The sequence below is a fragment of the Taeniopygia guttata genome, chromosome 21 (assembly GCF_048771995.1).
Source record: "Taeniopygia guttata chromosome 21, bTaeGut7.mat, whole genome shotgun sequence".
NCBI classification, from domain to species: domain Eukaryota; kingdom Metazoa; phylum Chordata; class Aves; order Passeriformes; family Estrildidae; genus Taeniopygia; species Taeniopygia guttata.
The window spans coordinates 1393912-1415885 of NC_133046.1; the positions used below are offsets into that span (position 1 = coordinate 1393912).

The window sequence follows — 21974 nt, forward strand, 5'->3', positions numbered from 1 at the left end:
AGAGAGACAGAAGAGACGGAGCGAGGGAGGCAGAGGCAGCACGGAACGAGTGCAGGGAAGGCGGCGGAAGTGGCTGAAACATGGTTTCACACTCCAAGACCCAAGGGCTGTTGTCAACTCGTCCTTCATGCTCACATCTTGTCACACTAGAGGTCAGGTCTCCCAAGCGTTCCTGAAGAGCTGAGCTAGCCCATATGGCAGGCAATATGTTAACAATATGGATCAGCTGCTCGTCAGGGCCTGAGCAGATGGATGTGACAACCCTGCTCTTACCCAGACAGGCTTTTAACATCTTCCCTCCCCTCTGCTCAGCCCTGCTGGAAGAGCTGTGCCTGGGAACTGCTGCCTCCAGCCCACCTGAGCTGTGGGGCCGCAGGCCAGGACATAGAAATGGACATGGAAATGCCTGCCTGGCTGTACCTGGGTGGAAAGAAGCCCACCTGAGCCCCATTCCCAGCAGTTCCTCCTCAGGAACCGGCCCAAGCATTTATCCAAGGATAGCAAACGGAAAGGCCTCGCTGTAATCCAGATATGTGCTAGTAACTCCCAAGCAGGGTGATGCAGGAGATACTGTATTCAGATATATGTATATGGCATGTTACCACCAGATGCCACACTTTACAGTCTAGACGGAGTTTTGTAACTGCCTGGGAAAAATTTCTCTCACAGAACATGTAATACATAAATAGATGTGTATTTTAATGGGCAAGTTAAACTCCTCCTGGCAAAGGTAGGCAAGTCGATTTCATACACAGGTGGGTAAATTTCCACAATGATTTTGCAAGGCTGTTTCATATTCCCCAGCCCAGCTCAGGATCTGAGCCGTCAGGGCTGGTTGGGCTGGCCCAGCTGCACTTCTGTGGAAGGCAGTGTTCCCATCTCATTGCCTCTGCAGCTGTGCCATGCAGTAATCCCAAGGATCCTAGCAAAAATAACTCCATCAGTCCAAGCTAACCCACAAATTTAGCTTTACTTTAGGATTTAAATGGGGGGAACATTTTGCAAATTCAAACACAGAGCAGATATTTCTATTCCCCTTCCTACAATTTTTTTAGCCTTTCCCCCTCGCATAAAAGCCTACCTTCATTAACTGAACAAGAAAACTCCCTCCAACCCTTATAGCTCTAGGACTAAACAGTCAGCTTGTGCGTATAAACAGTGAAAAAGCAATCACAGCCTAGGGATGGGCTCTGGAGAATGTGCAAACAGCCTCTGTAGCCCAAAGTAAATTGAGCTTGTTTTGAAAGTAGAAGCCATACAACTTGCTCTAGGGCAGAAGGCTGGAACACAGGGATTTCTAGTCCAAAGCATGAGAGATCACAAAGCCACATGCCTGAAAGGCTAAATGCATCTCCTTCACTGCAGTGATGTTTGTAGAACTACGGGGACCTCAGAAAACAGTTGGAGTCCAGGGAAATATTTCTATTGTCACTAATGAGCTACTATCCCTTGGGAAGCAGCCCCAGAAGGACGCTCAGCAATGCACCCAGTAGGTACTGGGAGGAGACAAATGTGGAAAAGGATAACTGGTTTGCAAGAACCTGAACCACAACGATCACTTCAACATTTAAAGAATTCCTGATGTATCAGGAAATCTCCTCTTACCTTCTCGTCTCAGAGGTTCTGCTCATCCCAGGTCCAGATCAGATGGACAACACAGGGTTTTCAATATCAGGAGCTACACAAGCAGAAACCTGTGACAGGGGCCACAGGAAAAGCTCCTTGGTGATGAAAAAATCACCTAGAACCTATGAGGCAGCATCCTCAGCACAGTGTTTTCCCCCTGGATGTTGGACCTCTCTGGAGAGGCACATAAGGGTGTTTGGTGGAAAATTCACCTGCTGCAGGCAAACCTGGGAATTTGTGTCTTATTTGGTAAAACCTCAAGGCTCTTCATGTTCCTTTACCTTATTCCCTCAGGCAGAGCTCCTATTTGGGAAGCTTTCTTGCCTCTGGAGGCCTGGGATGGCACTGCTCTAAAAGGGGACACAAGCACCAGAGCAGCTCACACAGGGATAAAGGCCAGAGTTCGCTACATTATTAGTTCAAAACCAGGCTTTCCAAATAAAGCATGCCAGGCCCTGGAGGTGTTTCAGCACGAGGAAGGTGTGGGAAGGCACAGCTCACCCATATCCCATCCTGAAGCACACTCTTTACTGGCAGACTTACTGAAAGCACTCAGGTCTGGAGGCTCTGAACACATGGCAAGAACTAAGACTACTGAGCCTTAGAGTATCATGGCTGCTGTTCTTTCAGGTAGGGCTAGGGCACTCAGAACATGAGTAAATTCCTCTGTGCCACACACAGCCAGCAGTGGAAAGGGATTGCTGGGGCCCCAGGCTGACATCTGAGTCCTGAGACTATTCTCATCTCCTCTCTTTTCAGCCAAGACAGTCCCTCTACCCACACCCTTCCAGTTCAGCTCTCAGCTGCACCTGCGACTCACAACAGCTTTGGACACACTGCTTTGCCCAGGTATCATTTCTGACACAGCAACAAAAAATAGAGGAAGATGATGATACAGAATCCCCTCAGGCACTTCAGTTGCTGATCTTCATTTATTCAGGCATCACCAGCATTTAATGATGTCAGCAAAGTAAGGAGATAGCCCCTGACAACACCTCTCTGCCCCACAGAGCACATGTAAAGTCATGCAAAGGCCAGGCACAGCGAGGATCCTCAGCCCCTTCCACCTGCAGCACTATGGCAGTGCCACAGGTACCTCCCAAATCTCCAACCCATTGAGAAGAAATCTGTTATCCTACTGTTGTGTCATACCTGTCTTTGCAGAGGAGCTGTGATGGCAGCCAAGCAGAGAAGAAAGTAAAACAGCTTTTAGAAACAGAGTCCCACCCCCTCACAGCTCTGAGTTACCCACCGTGACCACAGACATCCTCAAACTCCTTTTGTGAAACAAGTCAGTCAGAAACTGTCCCACACAATACCAACCCAGGGGACTCCTGTGTGTACTGCACAGCAGCTCATTAGGAAGAAAGAGGTGAAGAGAAAGAGCTGCTCAAGCCAGCAGCCTGCTGTGTCAGCTGGGTGTCTGCACAGAGGTGGGCAGTGATGGCAGGGGTAACCCAGCCCAAGCCAAAACAACATCCCACCACGCATTTACCACCTAAGCCACTGACTTCCCACTGCTCTTTCAAACTTCATAGGCTAGAGATTTCCCAGATACTGGAATGAAAGCTCTGGAGAGCCAGAATCACTCCCTCCAGTCCTACTTCAGTTTGATCACAGAAAAAAAGCTACTACCTTGCATTGAGAAGTCACAGGCTTCAAGGTCCATTCCAGTGTACAAAGCCAGGACAGAAGTCAGGTTCTTTGTTTTGGAGGTGGTCTCAGGTGAAGACAGTGTGAATTAGATGGCCTCCCTCCACTTGGTGAAGTCTCTTTTCCCTGAGGAGAGTTTCAAAAGGAAATGAATATTCCTTACTGAGCAGTACTCCAGCTCAGGTGAATCACGAGCACAACAGTGACGCCAGCCTCAAACGCTGCAGCCACCCACAGACCTGAGCCCTCGGTCACACACACCAGGCCAGCAAGGCAAGGCACTGCACGCCTCCTGAACACACTGCATCCCATCTCCTGGCTGCCACCTGTGGTACTCAAACTCAACAGCCAAGCTACAAACCACCCAGGCGACTACTTGGTGGGCTGTGCACTCCAACTTTCCCCAGAAACAAAATCCAGGTCAGGCAGTGGCAGAAGCAGCCTATAGAAACTAACTAATAGCCAATAGCTTCCACCTGTAGCCAGCTGAGTGTTCTGCCTACGTGAGCCTGTGCTGCCATCCCTCCTCTGGGGGAATCCAGAAGCACAGAACTCCTTGTCCACCCCCACATCAAATCTCATGCCCAGAAATGTTACACATACAACCAGATGAGACAAAGGAGAATTATTATTTGCAGTTTAGTGAGGCCCACAGTAATTAAGGGACTTGTCAAAGCTCACTTGGCAAATCTGAGGCAGAACTGGGAACTACAGCTAAATCTCTCAAATTTTGGTTTAAGAGCTGGACTGCAAAAGTCCTGTGCTCCTTGGCTGGATATTGCTACCTTTGCAACAGGTCTGACCCTTCTCCCTGCTCACCCTAGACAGTTAAGGCAATTCTCTTCTACTCCTGCATTGAAGGAAATGAACAAATGCACAGATAAAAATAAAAGAACTTTTACCTTACTTCCAAAATTATAAAATGTCTTAGCTCCAACCTTTGCCAGAAGCTCAGAAGCTTCAGGCTCTTCTGTGAGGTGGGATTTGTAGACTGGAAGGTTCTGTTGTTGGGGTTTTTTTTAAATTTCCATTGAACAATAATAAAAGAAGCAAAACAAAAGAGGGTTGTTGAGATCAACTTGTGATAGGTGTCTGGCCAAAGAAAATGGAGCCAAAGAAGTCAGAACCCTGAAACCAGCAACCTTTGTGTCAATTTAGGCAAATATTGTGGCGTTTCCATGGCAATTCCTGTTTTGAATATCCACTACACTCACTTTTTAAAGGGCTTTTCCTGTTTGTGTTTCAACTTCAAAACCTGTAAATATTTTCAGCCTTAACACATCCTGACCTCCCCCAGCCCCTGAAATGAGATATTATCAATGCTCTGTCATGAGGTCTGCTGTCTGCAGTGTCCCAAAGCTGTGAAAATTCATGGCAAAGGCAGGGTGGCAACCCAGGACAGCTGGGGACACAGAGGCTTGGCTGGCCCTTTGACACACTCTCGGTGCCAGCCCCCACAGCTGTAGGTACAGGAGCCTGTTCCACGCTTTTCCAGCTGATGAGTGAAAAGAAAAATCGCAGCCATCCCGCACTGATAGCATCAGCCCACGGCGAGCAGCCTGCAGCACTGGGCTCCTCTCTACAAATAAACACTATTACAGATCAGTGCAACTGCAGGTATATGGGGAAGGAGAGAAATTAAAGCATCTAAACAGGTCTAAAACCTTTATGAAGAGCAGGACAAAAGCTCAGCTTTTTAGAGGATTGATTTTCACAGGACAAACATGTAAAAATAAGGCAACCCTTACTTGGGGACACTAAAATACAAATGAGTCATGCCTGCAGGTCTGACAGAGCTGATGGGTAAAAAATATTGGGAAACATCTTAATCCCCTTCTGAGGAGTCAAGGCTGAAATCCCAATGCCACTGAAGTTTACAGTAAAACTGGTGCTTGCTTCCGTAGCAGCAGGATTTAACCTCTATAAATTTCAGCTGTGAAGACAGAAGCCTTAGGAAGGAGACAGCCAACTTCATGAGCAGCAGTTCCAGGAGACTGAGGACATCCTAGGGCTCCTCCATCCCACTCTGCCAGCTCAGGCTGCCCCTATAACCCACAACTCCAGCTGCAGTTTCTGCTGGGAGGCTCTTCCTGCGCCCTGCTCGGGGCCAGCAGCTCACCCAGCCCAGAGCTGCCCCCTGCCCTGCCCCACTCCTCCTCCCTCCCCTCCTGCCCCAGCCCAGCTCAGGCTCTCACTCACACTGATTTATGGGCTGCTGCGTCATGTGCAAGTGAGAATGAAGATCAACCTTGTCCTCACCTGTAACCTGGGCCAGGCTGTAAATTCCCTGCAGGTCCCCGCTGCATTTCTCCATCCCTGCTCCACCAACACAGAGCCCACGGGGGAAAGTCCAGGGGAAGGAGCCCTAGGCAGGGACTGCTGTCACTTGTCACATCTGAGCAGCAGGAGCCTGCTGGTGACCTTCTCCCCATCTCATGCTGGGTTGGAGATGGGGGGGATGTTTGGCACGCATGGAGGTGCACCAAAACACCTTCTGCTGCACTTCAGAGACACATTAAGGACTTCCATCCCCAGGTCCCCAAGTCTGAAAGCTTCAGCCTGTCCTGCTGGAATACAGCCCTTCCTAGCAGCCATGGGAGTGCACTGGTTAATGCTGAGTTTCCTGGCTGCGATGGATTTGTGCCAGGCCTCCAGTGTTAGCTTAGTGTAATTTTTGGGAAGTCAATTTCCCTTTTTTTTTGTGAGGTTTTTTTTCTGGATGGGTTTTTTTCTTGGTTTTTGGGGTTTTTTTTTTTATGTTTGTTTGTTTTTTTGTTGTTGTGGTGGTTTTTGTTGGTTTTAAATTTTCTGTTTGTTTTGTTTGTTTGTTTTGTTGTTGGGGTGGGGGTTTTTTGTTTTGTTTTTTTGCTTTTTTTCTATTATAGGTTCTTTCCTCTTTTAAATGGAAAAGTAGAAGCATTTGAATGGGCTTCAGGATAAGGCTAGCCATCTGTGGGCTGTAGCTTCCCAAGAGCATTTTACAGGCACCATGGCACAGAAGAGCCATGGAAACAAACACCAAGTGACTCCACAAATGGTTTTTGGTGACTCCACAAATGGTTTTGCTGAATGCCCACAGAGGCAGCCTCCAGGAGCGGTCCTGTCCTCACACGAGCATCACTCCTTGCTCCTGACCCCCTTTCCTTCTGATAGCAGCAGCAGATGATGCACAATGCCTCTACTGTCCTGGCCACCTTCCAGCTCAGGTAATTACATCCTACAGGAGTTTCAGCTGGATATTTTATCCCTTCTTCACTTCCGGCCCTGCGCTGCTTCAATGGGAGTTGCTAAAATCTATCCAGATCCACCCCGGACGTGAGTGCGTGGAGGGAATTCTGGGCATCCCAACAGGTCCCAAGAGCCTGGTGTTTCAGCAAACAACCTCTAAAAACATGTGACAGCATAGCTGCTTGTGTACATCCCGTAACACCCCACCTAAGAACAAGGTGCTTACAACTGCCCGACCACACCAGGAACCAACAATTTCTGCACGCATGTACCAAACATTGCCCAATGGAGCAGGATTTGGGACATGGACACTGCCTCCTGTCCTTTGCTGAAGTGAGAACTTTCCTCCCATCGTCTCACAGGCTTGGCAAAATTAGAATTTGTGGTGTGAGGCTGAAGCCACAGCTGCTGGTCAGCTTTTGTCGGTGGCATTACATGCTGCAAGGGATACAAGTGATTTTGAATGCAGAGGAAAAGATGTGCCAGGCTTAGAGCAGCCATGAGGATGCACCTAGGGTCCGTGACAGGCCAGGTGACCAGGGTCAGCGAGCAGGAAACACTGGCAGGGTGACAGTCCCACCAGTTCCTGACAACACGTGCTCCAAAGTACAGCAAAGAGGAGGGTCCACCTCCCTCCCGAGGGAGCAGTGTTTTGGCATGGCCACGAGAATTCAGAGCCCTTCCAAGCTCTCCAAGACATTTGGAAATGATGTGCTGACCCACCCTCCACTCAGCACAGCCCAAGAGTCCCCAGGCTTGTAAGTGGGCTCCACCTAACCTCTGTTCCGTGCCCTCTTTGTCTTATTCCTTCAGCAGATTCTGCACCAGATGCTCACCTGGTGTAAAATCAACGCAGTTTCGGTGGCTTTAGTGAAGTCATGCCAATTTAAATGAGTTGAGGATCCGGCCCTCCAAGTTACTCGAGTTGCCAGTTCTTCCTTTGGATAATCCTGAGGGTGATTTCACAGCAAGCAGCAGCACAGGCCCAGCCAGCCTGGCAGGATCAGCTGTGCTTTCCTACCTCCCCTCTACCCCTCCACCCTCCCTGCCCCAAGTCAGGCTGTCCCTGCTCAGAGACCCTGCTGCAACAATGCTGGACCCATCATCAGCTGCTTTGTCTACTGAGTTTCCTTCTCTCTGTTGCTTAATTAAAGATAGACACAGCACAGAGTAAATTACTTTCCATCAGGGCTTTCTACTTGCTTCCTGCAGGAGAGTTTTTGCCTTTACAGGGCATTATGTCACACCTTGCCAAGTATTTGGAGAGGGCACTGGTCGCTCGTCCAGCAGCAAATCCCAATGAGTTTAGGTTGACTGTGAAACACTATGGCTTTATGAAGAAACTAAATACTGCCTTTCCCTCTCTCTACCCTCCAAGAAATGCAAAGAGCCCATCACTGCCTGGCAGCTGCTGGGTGAGCAGCCACAAATCCCTTCCTCAGCCCTGGTTCCACTGCTGTCCTGCCACCCCAGCAGGTCCCAGGCACTACAGGCACAGGGAACACGGCAAGGCTTCAGCAGGCGCTGGATGCACAAGAACTTTAATGCTCTGCCCTCACAAGTCCTTTGCTATCCCCCCAGAGCAATTTTCTAGGCAACAGCGTGGTTGCATTCCCTCCTCTATCTCCTAATAAATATCATGCTAAGCAAGATGAGTATCTTCTTCCCAGACCAAGCAGCATGACCCACTTTCTGAATCAGGGCAGATGCAATTGGGCCCTGGAGTCCTGGACCCCTCCCAAAGCACAGAGATTTTGTAACAATTACAGCAAGAAGCAGAAGGAATAGCAAAGTAAAAACTGATCAAAGAGTGCAGTGCTGGGGTTGAAGCGTGGGGTAAGTACTGCTCCTTGCCATCCTGTGCTCAGGCATTTTCCTAGGACACCGAGGCAAGAGCTGACATTCACACAACATCTCTCCTCCACTGCCCTACATTCCTCAAAAGTAACAGGTCCAAGTTCAAATTCTGGCTAATGGCCCAGGCAAGCCAACTGTTGCCCTCCTTGCACATCCACTCTGATTCTTCCCCTTCTTTTCTCCACTCCACACAGCAGAGCAGGAATACAGGATTCACACTGCAGCAGTGCCAATCCCCCCTTGCACAGAAATCCACCCACAAATCTCCTACCCAGCCCCAGTGACAGCCTTGAGGCTGTGCCCAATGTCCCAGCACTGACATCTGGCTTGTGGGCCAATTTCCCAGTGCTCCATGAGCCTGCAGGGGTGTCACTGCCTCTGCCCCCTCACCCCCAAGTCTCTCATGACCCGGAGGTCCCAGACCTGCTGCTCATGGTGGGGAGGCTTGGGCTGGGATCCTTTACAGGTGCAGTAAAACCAAAAGCCCCTGCAGAAGACTCGTGCTCTGGGCCAAGAGAGGAGGTGGCTGGATGCTGATCCCAGCAGTACCATTCTGTTTGGAGATGCTCCATTTTTCCACAGAACAGCTCTGGACTTTCCCAGTGTAGATGGGATCAGATGATGACCCAATGGGCAGGGAAAGCAATTGAAAGGAGGTGCATGAACACCAGTAGTACTTTCATTACTTGAATCCACAAAGAAAACTTCCCTCCCAGGGGAGCACTAAGTCTCCACGGCCAAGAAGCATATAGAAAATCCCAAAAGAGGACAACATGCCAGTGCCCAGACTGAATCCTGGGCCATACTCAGCCCTTGGGGCACACCAACCCACGAGCATCTGTGCCCAGGGGTGCTGGGACACCCACCAAAGGGTCACTGCCCTGAAAGGCTCAGTGGGAAACTCACCTGGGAGTTCACAGCAGAAGCCCAGCACTCTGAACAAGACGAGACTCCTGTGCCAGGGCTGCACAAACAGCAGAGACAGCACTCAGGGCAAGTCTGACAGACAGGAATGACAGGCAGGGAGAGGAGCGGAGCCACTGTCACACACTCAGGAGCTCAGAGCTGGCTCTGGCTCCCAGACTCTGCATTTCTTCCCTGCTCACTCCTACCTGCTGGAACACACCACCATCCAGCCAACAGCACAGAAACACACACTGATGTACGTGACCAGCACCAACAGCTGCCTTTGATGTTTGACATAGTGAGATAAAGCAAAAGTAACTTTTAAAGGATTCCCATGACATTTTTTCTTCCCAGTTAAATAAAAGAATTTTAAAAAGAAACAGAAAAAGAAGACCCTTTCACCCAAACTTCAGAGATAAAAAGAGAGGGAAAAAATCTTCATCTTAATTCAAAATCCTATTTGATGTGTCGTGGCATGAAAATGTTTTTCACTGCATTTTTCCAGTGTGATCTCATGCACCCTGCAAACGGGGTACGCCCAAAACACCAGGTATTTTATGGGACACAAACAGAACACAAACACACAATTAAAAAAAAAAAAAAGGGATTGGTAAATATTTAAATTAATCTGAGCTGGCATCTGTGCAGCCTCCCCTCCCAGAGAGAGGGATGTTTGCAGCTTTGAAAAAAATAAAAGTGAATACCATGACCTTTTCCTTCATGTTTGTTAGCTCACTGCAGCTTGGTGAGTTGGGGCAGCCCAGGCACATCCCAAACGAAGTCCAGCAAGTGCAGCTGGGGCTGCTCCCCTGCCTGGCCCAGGAGGCTGGAGGGGACAGAGCTGGAGGGGACAGAGCTGGAGGGGACAGAGCTGGAGGGGACAGAGCTGGTGGGGGAATTGCTTCAACCTGTCTGCAGTCTCACGCCGTAATGCATGGGCTCTGTTGTGTTTGGTTTGGTTATTTTTTTTCTTTCCAGTTTAATTGTTGGAGGAGTTTATGAAGCTGTTTGCCAAAAAACAATCGACTCCAGGGAGCCAGCTTACACAAAAAGGGTGTGCCACCCGAGCGAGGCTGTGGAGCCATGGAAACCACCACCTTTTGCATTTGCCCAGGTGAAGCCAAAGCCTGCTGGATGTCTTGTGAAACCAGCAGGGATCTGCAAGGAAGTGAATCACATAATGCAACTGTGCATTCAGCACTCAGAACGGTGGTCCCGTTCCCCAGCACCACAATCTGCCACGAGCAAGGGGGAATGCTCACACCTGAGCACAGCTGGTTTATCTCACAGGTCACACAGACACACCAAAGAATGCACAAGGTGTTCTGAGCAGACCTGTGGGTCAGCAGGGCTCTGGCAGAGGCAGTGCTGCCCAGCACAGTGCATTGGCAGAGCTCACCCAAATGCCTGTGTGACCAGGCGACTGGGAATCTGCCTGCACCAGTGAAAAAGGGCACCCCTGCAGCACAAAAAAACATCCCAAAAGCAGAGATGGTGCTTTAGGGGCTCCATCTGACCTGCAGGAGAGCAGCTGGTGGTGGTGGCAGGTGGGGAATGGCGAGGGGACAAAGGGTGTCCCCCCACATTTCTCTGCAGCAGTGGGATATGAGGACTGTGCCACACAGGACCCCGTGTCCAGACACAGATGAGCATTTGGGAGGGAGATGTTTGTCTTGTGGGTGGCTGGAGAGGGACCCTGGCTGCATTCTTCTCAGTCTTAGAAAAGAAAACAGAGAATTCCTCAGGAGCACTGGCTGCTGGCCTGATGGACAGAAAACAATCCAGGAACAAAGCACCGAGAAGGGATTTTACAGCCACCCCAGCTCCTGTGTGCCTGCTCCAGACACCACTGGGAAAATGGAAGAGTGCTCTGAATTGTGGTTCTTTTCAAAGGGGTAACATCCATTATTCCCCACTGCCAGCTGCTGAAAGCTGCATTTCAGGTACAGAATTTCAAACACTCTCGTGGAATACAGGCAGGGAAGTGAGCAGAGGACAAAGCCTTGCCAAGCCAACTCCTGGACAGAGCATTGTGTGACATATGGTACAACCTGGAAAAACCAAACAGGCACAGAAAATCCACTGGAACAAAGTTCAAGGAAAAAAACAGAACTGGCCGGATCCAGATGAGAAGCCAGAAGTTTCTTTGGCTGGTTTGACTTCACACTAACAGTGGGATGATTCAATCCTGATACTTCTCTTGCATGAAGCCAAAGGTCCCTGACCACAAACCTCAACAAGAATTACTTCCTATGCTCCATGAACCCTGCAGAGAAGAGTACTGACCCCTCAGCACAGGAGAGATGAGGGAAATGACCTTTCCCTTGGTGCAAGGAAGGAGGGAAACCTTGCAAAGCCCATCACTACTTTTAGGATTCACTGTTGGCCTCCACACATGTATTTACATCAGACCCAAAGTGTCACCAAATGCAATGACCTGGCTTTTCCCCATTGATTCCCTGGCCATTCCCCAGCCCTTTATTCTCCCCTTTTGTTCAAGAATCCCAGAGTAGGTGCCAGACAGACACTTGTGAATTGCTGTCCAAGTGGAAGGTCCTTGGGGTGACTCCCAGAGAAGGCAGAACTCGTGGCTTGGGGCAGGACTCTGGAAGAGCACCCAAGTCTTCCAGGCACTCTGCACCTCTGAGCTGTCCCCTGGCCTGGCCCATGGCCCCTGCAGAGCCCCAAGGGCAGCTGGAAGGAACCAGGGGAGCTCCTGCTCAGGCTCCCCCAGGCGGGACCGTGGGAAGGGCCCAGCAGATCCACAAAGCAGGAAAATGTCGGTAAGGCTTGGTGCGTCAGCCTTTCTGGCATCGACCTCCCAAACTCATTCAAATATTTCCCTTTTTTTTTTTAATTTAATGTTCCCTATAATTCATCTGTCCCAAAAGGTAATCAATAGAGGCCGTAATGAAAATTTGAGCCATATTTTATGATCCGCTGCAGGAGAAAGGGCCACATCAGCAGGACTAGCCTTGGCTTCCAGCATCATTTCTGTGTGCATTCACCTGCTCACTGGCCAGATTCCCTCCTCCATGCACCCCAGGCTGCTGACAGGGGCAGGCCCTCCAGGATAAACTTCCACCCTTTCCTCCAACTTCAAACAGCTGCCGCTGGATCCACAGTTGAAGACGTACATGAGGGGGTAAAGGAATTTCCTACAGATTGCAAAGGGCCCTGACCCCATGGCCCCAGGGAGCCTCCAGACCATCCCTCATATTCTCAGCTCTCAAACAAGTCCTATGACCCTCTACCAGGTCCATGGGGATATGATGATCACGTAGCCAGATATGAAGAATTACTTAAACCCATCATAGTAATTCCATAATCCCTGGCACTGTCTCTCAGTCAAGCTGGGCTTTGTGCTCCTCTTCTCCCAGACATGAGGACAGTCACTCATGGGGAAAGAAGAGGGATTCCCCTAGGAACTGCCTGAGTCAAGAGCCCTTCAGGGCTCCCACCATTGACAGTAAAGACCAAAAAAGCACCTTTGGCTTCCCTGTTTCATGAGCAGCCACACAGTAGTAAATGAGCTCAGTACTGTCCAATTCCAGACACTGAACATTAGCAAGCACAGGAGCATACTCCATAGCATCACTCCAGCAAAACACTCACCTCTTCTCCCTCCTGTGCACTATCATCTGGGTCTCAGTCCTACAGATACATTCAAGCTTTTGAATGGTTTGAAAACAAGAATCTGAAGTCCCAACTTTGTTGAGCACCAATGGAAACACAAGAAGAGAAACGCTGCAGGAACCTAAAACACATTCTCACATCTACCATAAAAATCCATGTCCAGTCACTAAGACTGTACTCCTCCATATCTAGTTCCAGGGGAAGCTCAAACAAACACAGCTACTTCCCTTCTTCCTTTTGGGCAGAAATACTACAACTAATCTCAAATCTATCAATTTCATTATAGAATGTATTAATTTAGGAGTCATGCTGACCTTGCTTGCCCAACTGGGGAGTGGCAAGGAGAGGCAATCATGTCTCAGTGCCACCTACACACGCTGCTGTGTGTTTTTCAATCCCCACTGTAAATCCTACAGCACTCCAGAGCACCTCAATCCATCCTCCCGGCACGCAGCTAGCGGGCTTGTTGGTTTTGCACATGGATGCAGCCAGGGCTGAAGGAAGGCAAAAGCCTCGCTCGTGTTCCCGGAACCTTCTCCATCTCAGATTCCCAGCAGCAGGTTCCCTGTCCTCCCTTTAAAGGCTGGAGCATATTTCATTGCCTGAAGCTGCCGCATCTGCAGGGAGCCGGAGGTAACAAAACCGTCTTTGATTTGGCCAAGGGAAAAATATCAGAAGTGAAAGGCCAGAGTGAGGAATTTATAACAGCAGCTAAGGCAGCAAAAATACAAGTGCCTGACCAGAAGCTGCCCTCCTTCTCAGCATGTCACGTTGTTTAGCTTCCCTTGTGTCTTGAAGGGGCAGGATATTGCAGAGAGCCTTGCCAGAACCACCAATTTCCTACCCACACCAGCATACTGACACCCTCTCTAGACCCCTGCACAGCATCAACCCAGAGGTATAAACTGCAATTCCAGGGAAACCTCTGCTCACCCAGAGGTGCAGGTGGGAATCTTGTACAATATAATTGCTCAAGACATTACTTAAAAAATGATGTAGCACACCACTGTGCAGGTATAGTGATGGTAATTTACCTCCCAAGATAGAAATGCCCTCTGTCAGATGGACAGACTGAATCCCCACAACCAGCAGTAGCAAGAGCAACAGCCTAACATTCCCACCTTTCCTTTCTCATGGAAACTTGGAAATCAACCATCCTTGTTTAAAAAATAGAACAAAATAATCAAACTAATTGCTCTTTGTACAACATAAATTAGGTTACAAACTTGAAAAATGTGGGACTTGAGGGCTGTGAATCCAGAGAACATGGATAAGCAGCTTCATGCTTTAAACTCACACTGGAAAGGAGACTGAAATCCCAAGCAGAACTGGGAAAGCACTGCCTGCCATCTCTGAAGACCTGTGTCAGCACCATGCAGATCCATCCTCCTGTTTAATCCAGCTGCCAACGCAGCAGTGATGGAGATACCTGCCTGCGAGCTGACGGAAAGCACGCTGTAACATGGCTGTTGCAGTCACTGCTAACTTGCCCCAGATTTGAACTGGTGACCCTCACTAATATCATCCAGTCCCTTGATATCCTGAGGGAGCGATCAGCACGTTTTATTAACCCAGCCAATTTTGGAAGTGCATAGGCAGTATTCTAGTTCCTTGTTACAATTATGCATTACAGGTCCATTTCACCCATATGCCTGTGCTCAAGTGATGTGCAGCAGAGCTTTCTGCTGCCATACCCATGGCACAAGGAGCCCAGCCTGAGCCAGTCCTGGTGCTCTCAGAGGACAGAACAAACCCAATCGCCTGCAGCAGTGATGTTCCAGCCTAATACAAAGCCCCACAGATCCCCACAACCAACCCCATGTTTTTAAAATTACATGTTTCCACCTATTGGTCCCTGGACTGAAGTAATTGCTTTTGTTAGTTCTAAAAGCCAGAGCTGGTTCACTGAAAAAAAAAAAAAAAAAATAAGCAAGTGTATGGGAACTCAGAGACATCCTCAGATTTCTGACCTAAAATCTGCATATATGCAGATGTATTTGCTGCCCAGTCAAAATTCCAGCTTTACTGCATGGCATGCCACAGGGAATTCTTCACTCCAGAGTGAAGGTGGGAAAACAAGGAGTTAATGTAACCAGACCAAACTCAAACAGCAATTTAGTCAAATCTACAAGATTTCTGTCTATGCTCTAACCACGGGGTTATCCCCTCCTTTGCTAAATTAACTTCTCCATCTAAGGGGATAGTGCTATTTCCACTTAATGACTAATGTTTTGTGAGGGGGGTTAATTTATTATTTTTTGTTAAAGATGACAGCCTACAACAGGGAAGCTGCTTAGCAGGGGATCAATCCAAGACCAACTTCAGTTACTATTTGATTCAGATAACAACTCACTGAAAGAATGACCAGCAAGAAAAGAAACCATTTTCTGCCTCCTGAAATAGGAAGACAGTTTGAGGGTACCAGCCTACCACACAGACCCACGAGTTCAGATGCCCTGTGAAGCAGCACAGAGTCCAGCTCTAGACCTGCCTGCTCTGCTGTACGGGCTGGGCAGTCATTTACAGACCAGAATAATCTACTTACATACAAAACAAATGTACAAAGGATGTACAGTTACAAAATCTGAAAAAAAAATCTGTTAAAAGAATAGAGCAACTAAGAAGAAATTAATAGAGGGAATTTTTCAAGGATGATAAGTAGGGAAAAAAAGTCTATGTCTTTTTAGTAACCAGTACTTACCTGGATCAGGAAGCAGCTGTAAATTCTGGGTGCAGTTTTTGGGAAAATGAGTTCTCACTACTGAGCAAGAAAGCTCTACTTCTTTCTAGGCAAAAGCAGTTTAGCTCTACCATTTGCTGGGAAAGTTTTAGGTGAGACTCTTTTCCCCAAGTCTGAATGAGCTGCTTTTTACTTTGATGAAGCTCAGCTCTGTTTCAAAGAAACCAAATCTGAAGGTGACCATTGCTAATTTCTTATCATCATTTTATGAGCATGTTAACCTTCATTCACAAATGCTCTACAGAGTGAATTTCCTTCTATTCTTTTTTTCATCCTTCATTAACAGTGTTTCAAAAACACAGATTTCTAAAAAGGCGTATAGGAAGACACCTCATACAAACTTGCAATGGTTTATTACAGAGCTACCTCTTTTCTACAAAATCCAAATAAAAATAAAGTTGTTACCAATTAATTTGAACTGAGCCAAAAAAGCAGTTTCAGTGCAGACCATCAGTTTAACTACCACACCTCAAATGAAACAGGTATAAATGTTTTATACAGAAAAAGCTCTAGATTATAGAACACAAACAAAACTTCAACATTCTCATCTCCACCACTTATGCTCCAAATTTCCTTTGGGAACTATGTGTTGGACAGTGTGAAGAAAGTGTTTCACATGTGCATGTGGAGGTCACTTTGCTCTCATGTCTGCAACACGAAGTGTGTAAAACTTGTTTAAAGTGCTTTTTCCTCGAGTTCATTGTTTATTGGATATTTTCCTTTCAAGATTTTTATTCAAAAAGATCCCCTTTTGTTTTTCTAAACCCCAGATTTTATAGAGAAAACACTCTGCCCTAAATCATCTCTACGCAAAGGAAAGCTGCTTACAATGTTCCCACTTATTGCACACACATAACTCTACGTGGAGATTCTTAATCTTCACCCACCCAAGATTAAGGCAACACAAATTATGAAATCGATACCGATACACAGAGCAACATCTATTACAGTTTCAATGTTTTTGTTATATTTTTTTCTAAACTATTAAAGCAGTATGATTTTAATGTGGTTGTTGTTGTTTATGCAATACAAATTCTCTGTTCTTTGATGCTGTGGGTACTTATGCAAATGCCCCATTTTCCTTATAGAACTCTTTCCTTTGACACCTCCTGTGAGTAAAGAAAATATTTGAGTGTTTGCAAGATAAGGATCCATTTATATTTAAGGCTCCATTACTGATCAGGAGGCAAGAGCATCCTTATGGTGGATATAAATTATAGTTATACTAATTTTAAAGACCCTTACTCTCTGTTCTAGTGATGGAGCAGAAGAGCTTTCAAATAAAGGAGATTCTTCTCTCACAGCAGTTTCAGTTCCTTTCTTTCATTAATCAAAAGCTATCCTATAGATAAATATATTTTTTCTCCACATGCATGTCTGAATACCTCTTTGAGGTTTAACACTCCTGCACCTGATTCAAGCACAACAAATCAAAAATCATTTTGCCACCAACTGCAACAGGCATTTCCAGAAGTTACACCACACAAGTGACACAATTAAACTTTAATGAAAACATAAAAACAAAAACATCAAGCAGCCCCTAGTGCTTGCTTTGTCTTTCACACAATCTCTCATAAAAAGGCAGGACATTAAAATGGAAGATCCTCTGGCTAAAGACGTGCCGTAAACAATTTTTTCCTAATGAATTCCACCTCTTTACCCCACTGAATCAGCAGAGCCAGATGGAATTTCTCCCCTCTCTTCCCTCTCTGTGAAAAGGATGGAGTGCTGATAAAACTAGCAACCCATGAAGATCACCTGCTCCAGGAGTTCTGCTCTCTGGGGGTGCAAACATACAGAGCTGAGTCTCCAAATGTCCCATACCTGCAGCTTGGGAACGCTTCAGCTACAGCTCCAAGTGTTAAACGCCCCTCCACCATGGGTGCCTGAATCACAACGTGCTGCTCCTCTCTTTGAACCTCACCTGTCAGAACTCAAAATGTCCCTCAGACAATTTTGGAGGTTCCAGGCCCTGGTCAGAAGCATTTGAGACCCTGGCAGGCAGCTGGAAACAGCTGTGATTTTGGGTTTGAGCCATGGAACGATTTACCAACTTTGAAGGTGAACAAGCAGTCACAAAAGTTTAGATATTATAGTAGAAGTAGTTACAAAGTAGAGGGGAGAATTTTTTAGTATTGTACAGGGGGGTTTTAGCACCTGTACAGAGGGGTTTTTACTTTGTACATGGGGGTCGGAGATTTTAAGATGGAGGAATGTAGGCCAGTCCTGTTCCTCCTCTTTCTTCTTCCTTACCTCCATGTTCTTGATGATGTTGGCACTTATGGACTGGTTTAGAGTAGAAAAGCACCATTTAATATAGGTAGTAGGTATTGGGGAAAAACTGTAAACATGGAACATGTAATATATCATATAAAAGACAGCAGCAGCCCTGGGCAGGGGGCAGAGAAGAAGAAGACACCAGGCAGAGAGGATGTCAGGCTGTGTGTGTGTCTCTGCCTGAGCAAACCACAGCAGCCCAAGGAGAAAATCTTTTAGATAACTTGCAATAAACTGCCTTGAGACCGAACAACAGAGACTGCTGAGCTTTTCTTTTGGAAGCACGGCTTGGAGGAGAGACTTTTCCACCACACTGAGCCCTCGAACCAGGCTGGGGTTCCGACACTCACCCTCTGCTCATGTATTTCCACACCTGCAAATGATATCCCTTTAAAAGAAAACCTTTTATTTAGCTCTGCTCGGATCATATTATCTGATGAAAGGTAACCGGGGTTTACACAAGGACAAGGGAACAGAAATGGGCTGTCATTTCCAACATATAGTTAGGAAAGGCAAAAAGGAAGCAGCAGAAGTGTCACAGTTGGATCATAAAAGCCATTAAGGCCCTAGAGTTCCACTGGCTCCAGCTCATTCACGGCTGCCAAAACAGGACTTTGCACAGTGAGGAGTAAATTCAAGCCTGCACAAAGTAACACAAGTCCAGTTTTCCTGTGTCTCTTACAACATTTTTCCTGTTACGATTTTGCTATCTTCTAGAGTGTATAACAAAACAAATCTAAAATCAGGATAAATTTTAGAATGCTTCACGTAAGAATTTACCTGTCACCATGTATTTTTCCCACTGTAACTCTTTTGAACAGTGAGATAATCCGTTTGTTTAAGGGTTTGGTTGTCTTGAACTATTTCTCTAGACCACTAGATCAGGACTCTAAATACTGCAGAGAAAGTGTAAAATAAATTGAAAGTCTCCTTATCCTTCTTGTCTGGTACACCGTTCCAGCCATCTCAGCACACTCACTACACATCCTCCCAAACTCAGGTGTCCAACAGATGTGCAGGGACACAACCTGTCGATGACAAGAAGGAAAGGAGATACAAGAGGAACTGGGAGAACAGGACAAATGAAACGAGGCTGATGAAGACCAGAGGGCAGGTGACATCGGTGACATCGGTGCAGCGGTGCCAGCAGCACAAGTGACAAACTGGAATCCACAAAGTATTCTGAAGTACTGCAGGAAGCAGCTTGAACCAGAGAGCAAAGCTGGGAGCCTGAACTGTGAGTGCAGGTGTGTGGTAAATTCCCCAGCTAGGTAGTGCTGGCTGGGTCATACCAAACCAGACAGACTCTTTCAGAGCCTGAATGCAGGCACAGAATGGTTCTACTACCTCAAGGGCAGTTTTAAACACAGCTCTCCATGTTAGAAAGAACTTCCTGTTTGCAGTGTGGATCTCTCCAGTTTTCTTAAGGATGAGCAGTTACGAGTCCAAAACACTGGTCTGATAGCAAAACAGAAAAAGAGAGAAAGCTCGTAGGCCTGGGGGTTCCCACGACTGCCTGAGCTGAGCAGTTCTTCCTGCCTGGAGCCAGGAAGAGTTGCCCAGGGAGATCAAACCTGCCCTGCAAAGCCCCAAATCCAAGTCATGCAAATTCCAATCTTCCTCCAAGCACTGATACCAGCACAGGGACTCTGACTTCATCAGATGCATGAAGGAAATGGAAAAAGGAGGAGGGCCTTACTGCCTACACACATACACACCCCACCTCAGGCAATAGAGGGGGTGTAAATAATGGAGCAGGTTCAGCAGCCAACAGCACTCAGGGTCGAGTCAGTAATCCTCTTTTTCCATTTCCGTTTGCTATTTGATGTAATTATAGTTTTTGATTGAAATCCACCCGGAGTGTAACCCCTCTGCTTAATGCACTGTTTAAATCCTTGGGTACACAACCAAGCTGCTCCCCAGACTCGCCTGGAATAGGAAACCATTTCAATGCCAAAAATAAGTCTTTGCTTTCTTTGGTAACGCCCTCAGTCTTGGCTCAGCCTCTGCTACACCCACCAAAGAAGCAGGGCAGGGAGTTTTAAGAGGGCTGCCTGATACCACTCATGGCTGGTGACTGTGCTGTAAGCTGAACCTGCAAGAGGGTTAAACTTTTGAAAGCTTTCTTTAATGCCCAGACACTACAAGAAGTGGCACAGCCGAACGGATGAAGGACCTGGAGCCTGGCCTCAACTTTCCCAGTAGATTTGCTGCTATCCAGACCATAAATAGTAACAAGTCAAAGCCCTATCCAGCCTTTGCATGGGGTAAACAGTGGCTTCTCTCCTGAAAGGCCTCCTGAGGATAAAATTAACAGATGATATATTCATAGTCCAAAGGAGGGCTGTGGGAGACCTACCTCTCTGCACAATCAGATCACTGGAGCAGGTTTTTCTTCTCCACTTCACTCAGTACCACCTGGCCAAGAATGCAGGGCAACAGCTAGACCAGGCAGCCAGAAACCAAACGGGTACCTGAGCAATTCATCCCACAGAAGCAGCAGCCCACAGCAGAGGGACTGGGCTAGCTGCAAAATCACCAACCAACAGAGAGAAACTGTCTGGGAACAAGCAGTGTGTGAGTGCTCATCAGGCTACTGGATAGCAGAGGGAAAAGGGTTTTCTGAGGGCTTCATACCCAAATCAGTACCTCTGTCACTGTCAAAAGCCCGATGCGGCCTGGAGAGGTACATAATACAACACACAGCCATCTCAGGACAATGAACAAATGTACAATTTCACTCAAGATTAAGAAAAAATATCTTCATTCTCCCATAGAGGAGAAACTCAGCACGGCTTCCTTCAATGCTAGTATTGTGTGAAGACTGAGGTATATGCCAGCTGAACATGACTATAAAACAATAACTCAAAGACTTCTCCAGCAGGGGAATGGAACCTCTGGGATTTGAAAAAAGGGATGTTACAACTCCTGTTCCACATCTTCCTTTGCACAATGAAAATGAAGGCCTCAAAGTTACCCCAGGGGATTTTCAGACCTGTTGCAGAAACTCAGTATGAATCTAAGAAAGCTACTGTGTTTGGATGCTTCTACACCCCGAGACACCCCCCTCCAGGAGATATATGGTCAGCTCAGTGCAGGACCTTTGGAACCCAACAAGGCTCTTTGGACCTGGCTCTGTGTGGCTCAGCCTTTACAGCATCCACTTATGTCAAGGCCAAGAGCTGGCAAAAGTGTGATGAGAACAGCATTGCTATAAACAACTTTACAAAGGTGAAAGGGACCAGATAATCAGCCCATCCCTTTCTATTTCATGGCACAGAGGAGTTGCAGGTGAAGGAGGAGGTCACTGAAGCAGGCTCTGGGGCTGTAGGACCTTCCCTTGCAGCAGTGACTCAGTGGAAAGCAGAGCCAGATGGGCTGGGCTGTGCCAGGGACATGGAGACAGCCAAGCCAGAGAGAGGCACAGGCAACATGGGAAGCGTGGGTCCCCTCAGCCAGAAGGCAAAACCTGCCCTTGGCTTTCACACTTCTAGGAACCATCTGTCCTTGGCAGGACCTGGTGATCAGATGAGCCCCAGCTGCTGCACCTCCTTCACCAGAGGAGCCACATGGCCAGCACGGGCAGGGCACACCATGCCCACTGCAACCTCCATGCCCTCTTCTGCCCTTGCCTGATGCTTATGGCAGCTGAAGCTGCTCACCAGCACAAACCAGCTTCTCATCAGCTCTTCCCACTCTGCTCCAGCCTTCCACTCAATGGGCACAGGCAGTCAGATTTTTTCTCTCTCTCCTCATCAGATATCTCTGTCTCTCTGAAATATTCAGATGATTTGGTTTTGTTCTCTTCTCCCCCACACTAAATCCTCCCCCTGCTTGTGGAAGCAGTGGATTTCACCCAGGCACAGAAGGCTAATTTACACCCTTCAGGGTTTAAAATAGCAGTGGTGTAAATGAAAAGTCCAATTTCTTCAAATTTGCATTGTAAAACCATCCTTCAACTTCCTTGAAATAAATTTTACTATTTTATTAGTGCAAACAAAATGGTAATAAAACACTAATACAGCGCCTTGTATCCAGGGGAAGAGCTAAA

At 47.4% G+C, this 21974-nt stretch overlaps 1 protein-coding gene across 6 annotated transcripts in view; it reads right to left on the reverse strand.

The window, feature by feature from the left end:
* Positions 1 to 21974, reverse strand: part of CASZ1 (castor zinc finger 1) — a 193268-nt gene that overhangs the window by 154657 nt on the left and 16637 nt on the right. For 4 of the 6 annotated variants that reach the window (XM_072917496.1, XM_072917491.1, XM_072917495.1 and 1 more), the window contains exon 2: positions 3262 to 3405. The exons of the other annotated variants lie outside the window; for them this stretch is intronic. The gene's annotated coding sequence lies outside the window, so the exon portion shown is untranslated. The remainder of the gene's footprint in view (positions 1 to 3261; positions 3406 to 21974) is intronic. 6 annotated transcript variants of the gene reach the window in all.